The sequence below is a fragment of the Theropithecus gelada genome, chromosome 6 (assembly GCF_003255815.1).
Source record: "Theropithecus gelada isolate Dixy chromosome 6, Tgel_1.0, whole genome shotgun sequence".
Taxonomy (NCBI): Eukaryota; Metazoa; Chordata; class Mammalia; order Primates; family Cercopithecidae; genus Theropithecus; species Theropithecus gelada.
The window spans coordinates 77,798,686-77,810,445 of NC_037673.1; the positions used below are offsets into that span (position 1 = coordinate 77,798,686).

Consider the following 11,760-nt stretch of genomic DNA (forward strand, 5'->3'; position numbering starts at 1 on the left):
TCTGCTACACTAAGTGTGAATAACAGCTGACTCTGAATTGGGCTAATTGTGAACTAATTCAAATTGCTATTTCACTGTAGGGGTTGAGGGCAGGTGAAACTTGTCTTTTCCTCCTCAGCAAATTCTTTTTATAAGAACAGTGATACTTTGGACATGATGTTTATTTCCCATGAAGAACCCACATTACTTGATACGTAGATTTGTTTTTTCCATCAAACAGTCTCTGTTTCAAATTAAAACAGCTTCTTTATTCTTTTATAGTTATTTAGTAAAATGATGAAGTGTAAATAAATTTTCGTGAGTCATTTAGATCTAATAGTCAAAATAGTAGGTTTTGGACTCATAAAAACCTGGGTTCCTTCCCAAATCTACTCCTTTGATATGACATTCTTGGTAAATTTACTTCATGTCTCTGTGCTCAGTTTCTTCCTCTGCAAAGTGTGGTTAATAATAGTAACTAATGTTAGGTGTGGTGGCTTACATCTGTAATCCCAGCTTTTTGGGTGGCCTAGGCAGGAGGATCGCTTTAGCCCAGGAGTTAAAGACCAGCTGGGCAACCTAGTGAGACCTCATCTCTACAAAAATTTTAAAAAACTTAGCTGGGCATGGCAGTGTGTGCCTGTAGTCCTAGCTGCTCCAGAGGCTGAGGAGTGGGTATTGTTCGAGCCCAGGAGTTCAAGGCTGTAGTGAGCTATGATTGCACCACTGCACTTTAGCCTGGGCCACAGAGTGAAATTAAAAAAAAAAAAATTATCCAGCAAGGTTTGTTGTGTGGACTAAGTGAGGTTATTGCAAATTACTTAGCATAATGTTTTGCTCATAGTAAATAATAAATATTAGCTATTAATATTATTTGTAACAGTGTTATTAGTGTAATGGATAACGCATGGATATGTGAACCTTAGAGACAAACATATAAATCATTTAGGGGTAAAACTGGCCTGGAGTTTCAAATATGCCTTTCTTTTTGTAAGAAAAAGAAGAATTTTTTTTGAAAAATCAACACTGAGAAATGCCAGTTGTAATTCGTTAACTGACCATTTTATGTCAAATAATTTTTTTGGTGGTACAAAATTTTAACTTTTTAAATCTTTGCTGAAGTTATCTGGAAGCTCTATCTGGGACTTTTGAAGATATGGGAATTGCAAAAACTCTTTGTGCTTATTCATGTCTTATCTGTTTACTTTTATTCTGCACTCATTCCTATCATTGAAATCAGTGGTTCTCAGCCCTGAAAGTCTTTTATTTTAATGTTTTTATTTTATTGTAAATTGACAATTTATAATTGAATATGGATGTACTGTAGAATCACCTGAGAAGCTTTTGAAAATTCTGATGCCTGAGCCCCATTTCTGAATATTCTCATTTATTTGATTTTATGTTGTTGAGAATCTCTGGACTAGATCTCATTTTTGGAATCTCTCAACCACTTTCTTCTCTCTTCTCTTCACTATATGATCAAAGTATCGCCTTCTCTACAAAGCCATCCTTTTCAGCTAGGAGGACCAAGGTTACATTGCAATTCCAACTCCCAAATCTCAGTGGATGTAAAGGAACAAATAGCAATGCATGTCCATCCCACAGGATTGGAGGGGTTCTACTCCCTGACACCTTCACTCCATATGTCACTGTCACATTTGCTTAAGGTATTTGGGTCAGAATTGGCCACTGGCCACACCTAACTTCAAGGAGAGCGAATATGCCAGTGTCTCATGTTCCCAGAAGGACAAACCAAAACGTCTGTGAGCTACCACATGTGATGACACCGTGTCACACTTTGCTCCCCTCTTTTGAATTCCTGCTGCACTCATCTGTACCGTATCAAGATCGGTCACTTCATTGTATGCTATTTTGAATTTTAGATCTATTTTGAATTGTCCAAGGACAAGACTTTGGAAATCATGTGGTCTAACTTCCTAGCTGACTTTGGTCCTTAAAACGAAGAAGGATTCCAGTTTGTTTATTTTTAAACAAAATCATTAAAACAACAAATGTTGTCAACTCATTTTTTTTTTTTTTCCTCAGTGAAAGACAAAACAAACTCATAGTTGGAATGGAGAGCTACTGGGAGGAAATGCATTTCTGCCTCTAGCTGTTTCAGAGTGCATTCCTTATTTAGATGGGGCCTTATGTGTCATAGCACATTTCTGAAATGGTTACCTGTTTCTATTTGGTCTTGTGCCTACTTGTACTTTAGTGACATTAATGGCTATGAAGGAAGTAAGACTTTTGGAGAAAATGATATTCTAGTCATTCCAAAGTTTTATTGAATACAATTTTTTTTTTTTTTTTTTGGCCATGAAATAGCCTTAGGAGATCTGCTGGCTAATAAACCAGACTTGATAATCACATCATGTGTATGGCAGAAATTATGCTTATTCCCCAGTGAAATAAGATTTCTCAGGTCTCAGTGGAGGCAGATGAATTTATCATTCTGAAACAGCAGGGTGGGTCATAGCCTGGGTGGCAAGCTTTGTAAATATTAATGGAGATTCCAAATTCCACTGTGTCTGCAGTAATTTAGAAGCAGTGTTAGCAGCGGAGGGTCAAGGGCGAAAAAATGACAACAAAAAAATTATGTGGGTGGGATTTGGATCTCTTTACTGTAAGAAAAATTCTTCTTTTTTGGAAAATTCTTTTTGTCTCTTCAGTGTCTGTGGCCATCTGAGAATGTCTACATGATGCCAGACCATACTTTACTCTGAATATCCACCGATAAGGTTATTTGACCTCTTTCTCTCTAATTTCACAGTGTCAGTCTTTGAGCTGAATAATTTCAAACAGATTTGACTCCCAAGAGACCTTTTTCTTTGTGGAGCAAACCATGAAGAAACACTTGAATAGTGGGTGAAATGACGAATACTCTAAACCTCACAAACTATTAGGAATCAATTTCCCAAACATCATACCTAATTATTCTCCCTCCCCCATTTCAATTCAGGAATCTCAAGGTTAAGGAAAAGCAGCTGAAAAAACAGTATTCTTGGTTGGGTTCATGTAATGCCCATTTTTCGTTTTTTATAACTGTAGGATAGAAAGGAGACAAATTTCTAAAATCTGCCTCTTTAATTGCCAAAAAAGAACACTCAGAGAAAGAAAAGTTTGTGCTATTATGCAGAGATGATAGTGTTGGCGGGAATCGTAGAAACTCCTCTTGTTTAGTGGTTCTCAAAATGTGATCCTCAAGGGGACACCAGGGGTTTTCTGAGTTGGGAGGGACAGAAGAAGGAAGGGCAGGTGATTCAGCTAATGTGGTGGCCCCATGGCCAGGAGGGAGAAGTGGATTCCACAGAGGCTTCAGTAGAAGGCAGAGAACTTGCAGGTGATGCGAAGATGTGTTTGTGCATAATCACACCGGGTATGTCAGTGCTGTCCTAGTATTTGTGCCTGTGGAGGTGCAGAGGCAGCAGATGATGGTGAATGGAGGGCACTTGGAATCAGAAGGCAGGAATAGGTAGTTTCAGTGCTCAGTGGGGTGGGTCATCTTTGGACCTTTTCAACAGGTCCAAGATGTATAGAACAAATAGTTTAAGAATTATGCATCAGTCTAGGCCTTGTTCTGCATGTAAAGTTATTCAAGACAGTCATCTGAGATAATCTGAAGACCAAGAATAGGTTCCACATCCACACTTTGTAGCAAGTTTAATGGTTGAGCCCCTTTAGAGTCAAAATTCGTATATGTCATATCTATCATGTAATTCCTGCTGAAGTCTAAGACTCCATTTCTTTTGTTAGGTACATTGAAGATGGAGAACAACTGATGTCAAGACACGTTTTGGTTGGAAGGGATAGAAGTCCAACTCCAACGGGCTTGCCAGGGATGGAACCTGCTGGCAAACATAACCAAACTGTGGGAAGGGCAGGGTATGGTTAACCTCAGGTTTCTGGAAGCAGAGTGTACAGTGCTGTGCCATCCCTCTTCTCTCTGCTTCTCTCTGCGTATTGGCCCTATCCTCTCAGCGGGGCCCATGAGCAGCAAACAGCAGCCACAGGAAGCTCCAGTGTCAGTGCCTCCCACCGCTTTCCTGAGAAGCAGCAGCCCCTTCGTTAGCTCCGTATCAAAGACATCGACGGGCAGGACTTTGTGTGACCCAGTTTGGGTCACATGTCTTTATTTGGGAGGAAATGGATACAATGATGGCAGCCCTCATGGAACCTCATGTGTAGAAGGCCAAATTTCCTCTCTCTAAAAGTGAAATGTCACTGTCCATTCAACTGATGAAAATCTTCCTTTTCAACAGGAAAACTACCATGATGTTATCTGTTGGGTTTCAGCTTCTTACAGCAGTCATCTTAAGAATTAAACTGGTATGGATAATCTGATTATGAACTCCTTGAGGGCAGGGACCATATTATATAATACTTCTGTGTCCTCTGCTATTTCTTAGCAGAATTTTGAAAATGTGCCAAGTGTTGACGTGGTTTGATCACTTGTGAGAATGGAGGAACCCATAATGTTAATAATTAATGATGGTTGTTGGAGTTACTTACCCAAAACCTTATGAACTTAGCCTTCCCTAGCAGATTTAGTTTCATAATTTGTTCGGTATAAGCAAACACTAAAAAGGGATAGGGGAAAGTTATGAGTTGAATAGTTGGGGAAAAGGTCGTTTTCAGTTTTATTTATGTCTTAGGGCTTGACATTTTTCGTTTGCCTTGGAGGGGGTGCTTTTAAAAATTCCTTTTTTGAAAACAGTAAAATCTTAGATTTTGGATAACAGATATTTCTGCACTATATACCTCACTTAAGATTTTCCAGGTAACATTTAAAAGTGCCTTTTATAGTTTTTCATACCATATTGTAGGGAAGGCCAGGGTCATTTTTAAAACTTAACTATGCTCAATACCTCCTCACCACTATAAAGTAAGGTCGAATGTTGGTTAAAGCAAAGCTGTCTGGAATCACCCTGTCAAAAGTACTGATTTATAATCTTGCTATTCACATTTCTTACTGTGGTGCCCTCCCTCTTGTTGGCTCCTACACCTTTGAAGTACAGGGGGAATGAACTAATATGGTAGCTCCAATATGCAACTAATCCTGCCAATGATGTCTCCCCTGGAAGTGTTTGAGAAAAGAATTTCTTTTCCCAGTACGAATTTATGCAAACATTTGTTCCATTCACGAGTAGCACATTAATGCCTAATTCTGGAAAAAATACAAAGAAAAAACCTTTTCTGCCTGTCTAGACAGAGTCTTGTTAGTGTATGTCTGATCATATGGGTACTCATGCCGGTAATATTAATTGGTGGGAAATGAGCCAAGGAAAGACAACCCTATCTACCAATTAAATTGACTGAGCTTACAGGGTGGTTTATAAAGTCAACATGCTGGGCAAGGCTTACATCTGACCAGGGAAATTGTTGTTTTCTGATCCCCAGTTGGCCGTCAGCCACCTCAAACACGAGACAGATGTTGGCTTTACTAGGGTCAGGGTTATCACAGGGTGGGATGAATAGTCTTTGGCTCTGGGGTTCGCTACTTTTCCTTTGCTGATGAATAAGAGCAAATAAAATTATTTCTGAATGCCTTGGGACTGGGGGTGGGGGTTCGTTTTCTAAAGCTGGATAGGGCCACCGCATACCAACATCCTAGGGACAAACTTCCCGTGTCTCAGACGTTCTTATTTCAGTTTGTTTGAACTGAGGTCGACTGATTCCGTTATCTCAAAGGGCAAGGGTTAATGCCTTCTCATAAAGATAACAATGATAAACACAAACAAGGTATTCACTTTGATATATTGGTTTCTTATCCAGGGATCAAGGCAAAAATGTGGGAGAACTGAAAACACAGAGTTTGAAGTAAGCATCAAAGTAATTTGCCGGGTTTTGAAGTAGGAAGTTTTTTATTAATATGTTTTCTTCCAGTGGAATTGAGGTATATAGTAGCGTGAACTAAATGAAGGCTATGAAATTGGGAGGTGTATTTTGTGTTCGCTGTGTCAAGTGTGTGTGGACTGCACAGGTGATTCCTATCCACTTGTGCTCATCCTTGGGACCGGTTTAGTTTCCATTAGGTGCTAAGGAAACTAGCCGTGTACCGTCAGCTCCCCCAGGATGAGAGCCATACCCGAGAGAACCCTGTCTGTGGGAAGGTAGTTCTTGCAGGGGTGGGGGGCAGCGGGAGGGATCCCGAGTGCTGGGACTTCGGGGTCCTTGTTAGGGACTGTCAAGAAATGTCATCTGACACTGGGCAGTGTGGGGAGAAGCAGGAGGCTGTGAATTAGTAAAACTTTGGATGCACTTCTGGGAGAGGAAAATACACATGCACCCTTTCACAAGGCTGAAAATACATAGCTACATCGGTATAATTTATTCTGGGAATTGCCTATTAAATTGTATTCCAGACACCAGGTTATATTTGGTGGTCTACTAGAAAATAGTATACTGCTTATCTATTTAAGGCTAAAAATCTCCCAGATTGCCTTTTAAGCCTACAATTGCCTATGAAAATAAACAGATATCTCCCTCCTTGCTTGAACTGCCTTTCTCATCTGCTCATTCTGGAATGCTCTTATAAAAGTTATCTGCCTCTCTGACCACATTAATATTTCAGATTCTTTCCTTGGTCAATGGCGGCCCCTCTTGTCACCTCATCCTCGTTGTGCTCCAGACTTTGCCTCACTTTGGCTTCATTTGGGGCTTCTGGGGCCAGGACTCATTCCCCGCTCTGCCAGCCCTCTCCTGGCACCCTGAGTATGTGGTCACCCCTGGGCCAGGCCTCCTTTTCCCTGATATCTCTCCTTGGTCTCCCTGGAGACATCCTTGATGTCCCTGTTGTCTGTCACGCTGTGCACCAATTCCCTTCTTTTGGGTGCCCCCTTTGCTCTCACACACCCTGTGCTCAACAAATTGAGGGCTCCCAACCCCTGAACTTTTCCAGCTGGAGCCTTTCCACCTGGCCTGTGCTGTCTAACTGTGCTTGTGTGCCCACCAGGCTCGCTCTTATTATCTCCTCCATTTATCGGGCATAATGTTTTGGGATCATTTTTGCCTGCTTTTTTTTTTTTCTTCTTCTCAGCCTACCTGAATACGACTTCAGCATTGCCACTGATGAAATGCAGCGTGCGCTGGATGTGAGGATCCAACACAACGCAGGGCCATTCCTTCTCTGTGGACAAGCCCATGTTTTTGCAGTGGAGGGGCTGAGGCAGAGAAAGGCTTGAGGACGCGGGTTATGCTCTGGTGAAGCTATTGGGGAAGTCGTCAATTCAGGCCAAGCTCCGCCCTCCATGTGCTCCTTCATGAAGTGATTAAAACATGAGATCCGACAGTAAAATGAGTCATTAGGTTCACAGGAATGTTAGGCAGCAGAGATGTAGTTACGGAACTGCAGGTCATAGGTTTTTCTCATTTTTCTTTTATTTTGTGGCATCGTTGCTGTTTTGTGGAAAATTTTCTTTCTCGAAGGTGTCCTACTGTGAGTCAGTTTCTTTGCCTGAGAACATTGTCTGGGGCAGCAGCAGAGCTATATTTTTCCTTCAGCCTCTATCACTTTTTTTTATCCCTCCAAAGGAAAAAGTTAGTTACATTATCTGACTTGTGGATTCGATTTGGGGTCTGTAATTGGCTGATGGAAGCTCTCCTGATTGGGAGTGCAGGGGAAAATAGGAGAGGAGAAGAGGATTTCCACTGGGAAGCAGTGGTCCCTACTGCCCAGAGGAGCCATAGGTAGTGGATGCTCTCGGTTTTGCTGGGGCAGTAGTTGAGTTGAACATGCACGGTCCCTGGGTTTTCTACCCCTGGACTGCCCTATCTTTTAAGAAGTGATGGACTGAGTATTGACAGTATTGACTCTGTGCTGGATACTATGCTATGTATTCTTTCTGTCCTTCCAACAACGCTGTGAGGTAAGAATGAGTGCCCCTATTTGAAAGCTTTCTTTCAGAAAACTAAAGTTTAGAGAGGTGAAGTGGTTTGCTTAAGATCACACAGCAAATTAGCAGAAGACCTGTGTGACATACTCTAGTTCTGTCCGTCATCAAAGTCATAGTGTTCTCCTATTTATGCTACCTCTTTACCTTGCTAACCTATACATAACTGAAGGTATATATGCACAGCATATATATATATATAAAACATAAGCATGATGACATATAATTTAACCTATTTAAAAGATTTATTTTAAAATCCTTTAAATAATTATTAGCATATATATTCATGTATTATTATTCATTAATATAGTTCATGTTAATTATAGTTGAAAATACTAAAGCATATTTTAAAATTATGTAATTAATATTGTTGAATACATTGGAATGATATTACTGCTAATTTGAATGAATGATAAAATCATCAAATCAAAAATTTTCTGAGTCCTGCTATAAACAAACTACTGTGGCAAATAAAAAGAAACATGACTTAGCTAGGGAAGGTATTTAATAGTAATTACATTTAAGTGATACGAAAAATTGCAAAAAAATTGCAGTTCATTACCAATGTGATCAGAAGATGGAAAGAGCATTGCAGGTTGAATGGCTACAATTCATTCAGGAGCTTTATGGAGAAGCACTTTGAATTGATTCATGAAAATCATAAATGTGGGTCAGGTAGCGGTGATGGACACAGTATGGGGACCACTTTGGCAGTCTGTCAGTAGAATGTTTTAGCATGAATTAAGATTTCTGTAGGAGGCAGTGGGAAGGTAAATTGGGGCTATAATATGGAGAACTTTAAAAGTTAGGTTAATACATTTAAACAATGAAGAGTTATTGAATGTTGCAATGGTCATTCCTTACCAGATGGTTTACCTACCTCCACTCAAAGTACATCTATTGAGCATCAACTACTTGTAAGGCACTGTACTGAGTGTTATAAGAAAATAAAATTAACAATCACAACTTCTGCCCTCAAGTCGTTTGCAGTCTACATTAGATACATATAGTTTATATTGGAGAAAATATGTGTACATGAATGACTATTACATAAATCAGAATATAGGTAGAATTATAAGAGATGTAAGTGTAAACCAAATATTAAGACACAACAGGAGAAAAAGAATTAATTCCAGCTGGGAGGATCAGCAATGAGCAGGCATTTAAGTTGGTCCTTGAAAGATGGGGGCAACTTTGACAACACCTTCTCTCTATGAGGGGAACATGCTTTTTAAATAGGAAAACCAAGGACATAGGGGTAGGAAATTGCAGAACAAATTAAAGACCTAGAAAGTAGTTTAACTTGGCTAGAACCCAAAGTATTTAAGGAGGACAAGTGGGAGGTATGGCCAGAAATGGAGAATGAGGCCTGGACTTGAAGGGGCTTTAACACCAAGCTAAGAAGCTTGAATCTTTAAAAAAAAAACCTTCCCTGGCATTCTCATAAGCACCTCCAGGGATTCATATTCTGGTAATTTATACACATATGGTGAATGATAAGAACTGTACTTTTGGGAACTAATAGGAAAGGACTGTGAGTGGGATGAATTGGGGAGATTACAGGCAGGAAGAACTTTGGGAGCCGTCATAATAGTGCAGGTGGGTCTATGAGGATTAGAGCTAGTAAGTTCTTAATTAACCTCTCATCAGTCTTCACTTTCCACATGGGCAATGAGAATATTAAATGGGAAACAGATTTCAAAAAGCTTTGCAGGGTATAAGAGGGTTCAAAGACTGAGTAGATGTGGGGATCAAGGTTAAGGAGAAATTAAAGATAATTTAATGATCTAAATCTTTAAAGGGTAATGTCTTTCTTAAAATTAAATAAAACATGAAGAAAGCAGAATAGAAGAGTTATTCTGGTTGCCTGGAAAACAGTGCATTTGGGTCCAAGATTTCAAAATGGCAGGTCAAGCATGTTTATTTACTCATCCTCCATCTCTAATCCCGTTGAAGTCACAGTAAAGTAGTTAGGCTAGAAATTCATAACAACCAGGAGAAAGGGAGGCAGAGGTAATCAGCAGAAGAGTGTTTAACGCATTTCTGGACGACAGAACACAGAGAAATGGAAGAGAGAATGGAGGAGATAGGACTCATGGACATGTGGAAAATGGAATGGAAGATCATCCAGAACCAAGTAGGCAGATGTGGGGTGCAGGACATGGAAGCCATGGATGAAGGTTGGTCTACGCAGTGCAAGGGGTATGTCCTTCCCTACCTCTGTGTATGGAGCTGCCAGGAGGCCTGGAGTTGCCAGAGCTGCTGGGAGCAGTCTCTGGCTGGCAGCAAAGTGCCCCTGTGAAAAATCACTTTTTCGAGACCATCCTGGCTAATATGGTGAAAGCCGGTCCCCGCTTCTACTAAAAATACAAAAAACTAGCCGGGTGAGGTGGCGGGCGCCTGTAGTCCCAGCTACTCGGGAGGCAGAGACAGGAGAATGGTGTGATCCCGGGAGGCGGAGCTTGCAGTGAACCAAGATCTCGCCACTGCACTCCAGCCTGGGCGACAGAGCAAGACTCCGTCTCAAAAAAAAAAAAAAAAAAAAAAAGAAATTTGAAATATTTAATGGTACAAAAGAGGTTGGCAAGCAGTGCTCTGAAGAAAACCTGGAGAAAACTGAGATTTCTAGTGAACTACTGTTCTCATTCTGGCAGTGCGAATGCCCACTCAACATTTAAAATCCTCCCAGCCCATACTCTTGCTGATTACCATATAATTTATGGTCATTCTTCCCACTCAGGGAAGGGGCATATCTGAAACTAGTGTAGAGGAAACTCCTACAAAATATCTAGAATAATATACCCAGACTTTCATTCTTAAATATGAATGGATGTTCAAGATACCAAACACTAAAGAAAAAGCAGTAGTAAGGAAAAAAAAATGGTATCGAAGTTAGCAAAGAAAGAAAAGAAAAAAACCAAGACAAACAAATATATGTTATATATATATAAATATAAACATATATGAAATATATAAAGATATATATTGACCCAAGAGGAAATAGAGGTTAGTTAGGAAACAGAAGAAAACTTCAAAAAATTCTATTTTATTAGTAGTGGTATTCATATTTGAGAAAGTGTTACATCCATAAAACAAAAGCAGGATTTCATGAAAAAAGAAATAAGCAAAACAAGAAATTACTTTTATAAATTATAAGTGATTGTTGAAAAATAAAACTCCAAGAACATCAAGTAAAAACAGTCAGCAAAATATGAGATAAGATATTATAAATCTGAAAAGCCCCAAATAGATTAATAGGAATTCCAGAAATGGAAGGCAGAGAAAAGAGAGGGAAAGATATTAACAAAATATTGGAAGAAAATTTCCCAGAGCTTAATTTGAGATTGGGAGAACTTACTGAGTAATGTAAAGGACAGTCAGAAGTACCCTCACAGGGATACGTTCTTAAAGAAATTGCAGGGGGGCGGAGCAAGATGGCCGAATAGGAACAGCTCCAGTCTCCAACTCCCAGCGCGAGCGACACAGAAGACCGGTGATTTCTGCATTTTCAACTGAGGTACTGGGTTCATCTCACTGGGGAGTGCCGGACGATCGGTGCTGGTCAGCTGCTGCAGCCCGACCAGCGAGAGCTGAAGCAGGGCGAGGCATCGCCTCACCTGGGAAGCGCAAGGGGGAAGGGAATCCCTTTTCCTAGCCAGGGGAACTGAGACACACAACACCTGGAAAATCGGGTAACTCCCACCCCAATATTGCGCTCTAAGCAAACAGGCACACCAGGAGATCATATCCCACACCTGGCCGGGAGGGTCCCACGCCCACGGAGCCTCCCTCATTGCTAGCACAGCAGTCTGTGATCTACCGGCAAGGCAGCAGTGAGGCTGGGGGAGGGGCGCCCGCCATTGCTGAGGCTTAAGTAGGTAAACAAAGC

General features: G+C 40.6%; 1 long non-coding RNA gene across 1 annotated transcript; it reads left to right on the plus strand.

The window, feature by feature from the left end:
* Window positions 1–1,184: 1,184 nt before the first annotated feature.
* Window positions 1,185–4,722, plus strand: LOC112626774. Its single transcript, XR_003119959.1, has 2 exons — window positions 1,185–2,720; window positions 3,736–4,722. It is a non-coding gene; the product is annotated as an uncharacterized LOC112626774 (long non-coding RNA).
* The last annotated feature ends 7,038 nt before the right edge of the window (window positions 4,723–11,760 follow it).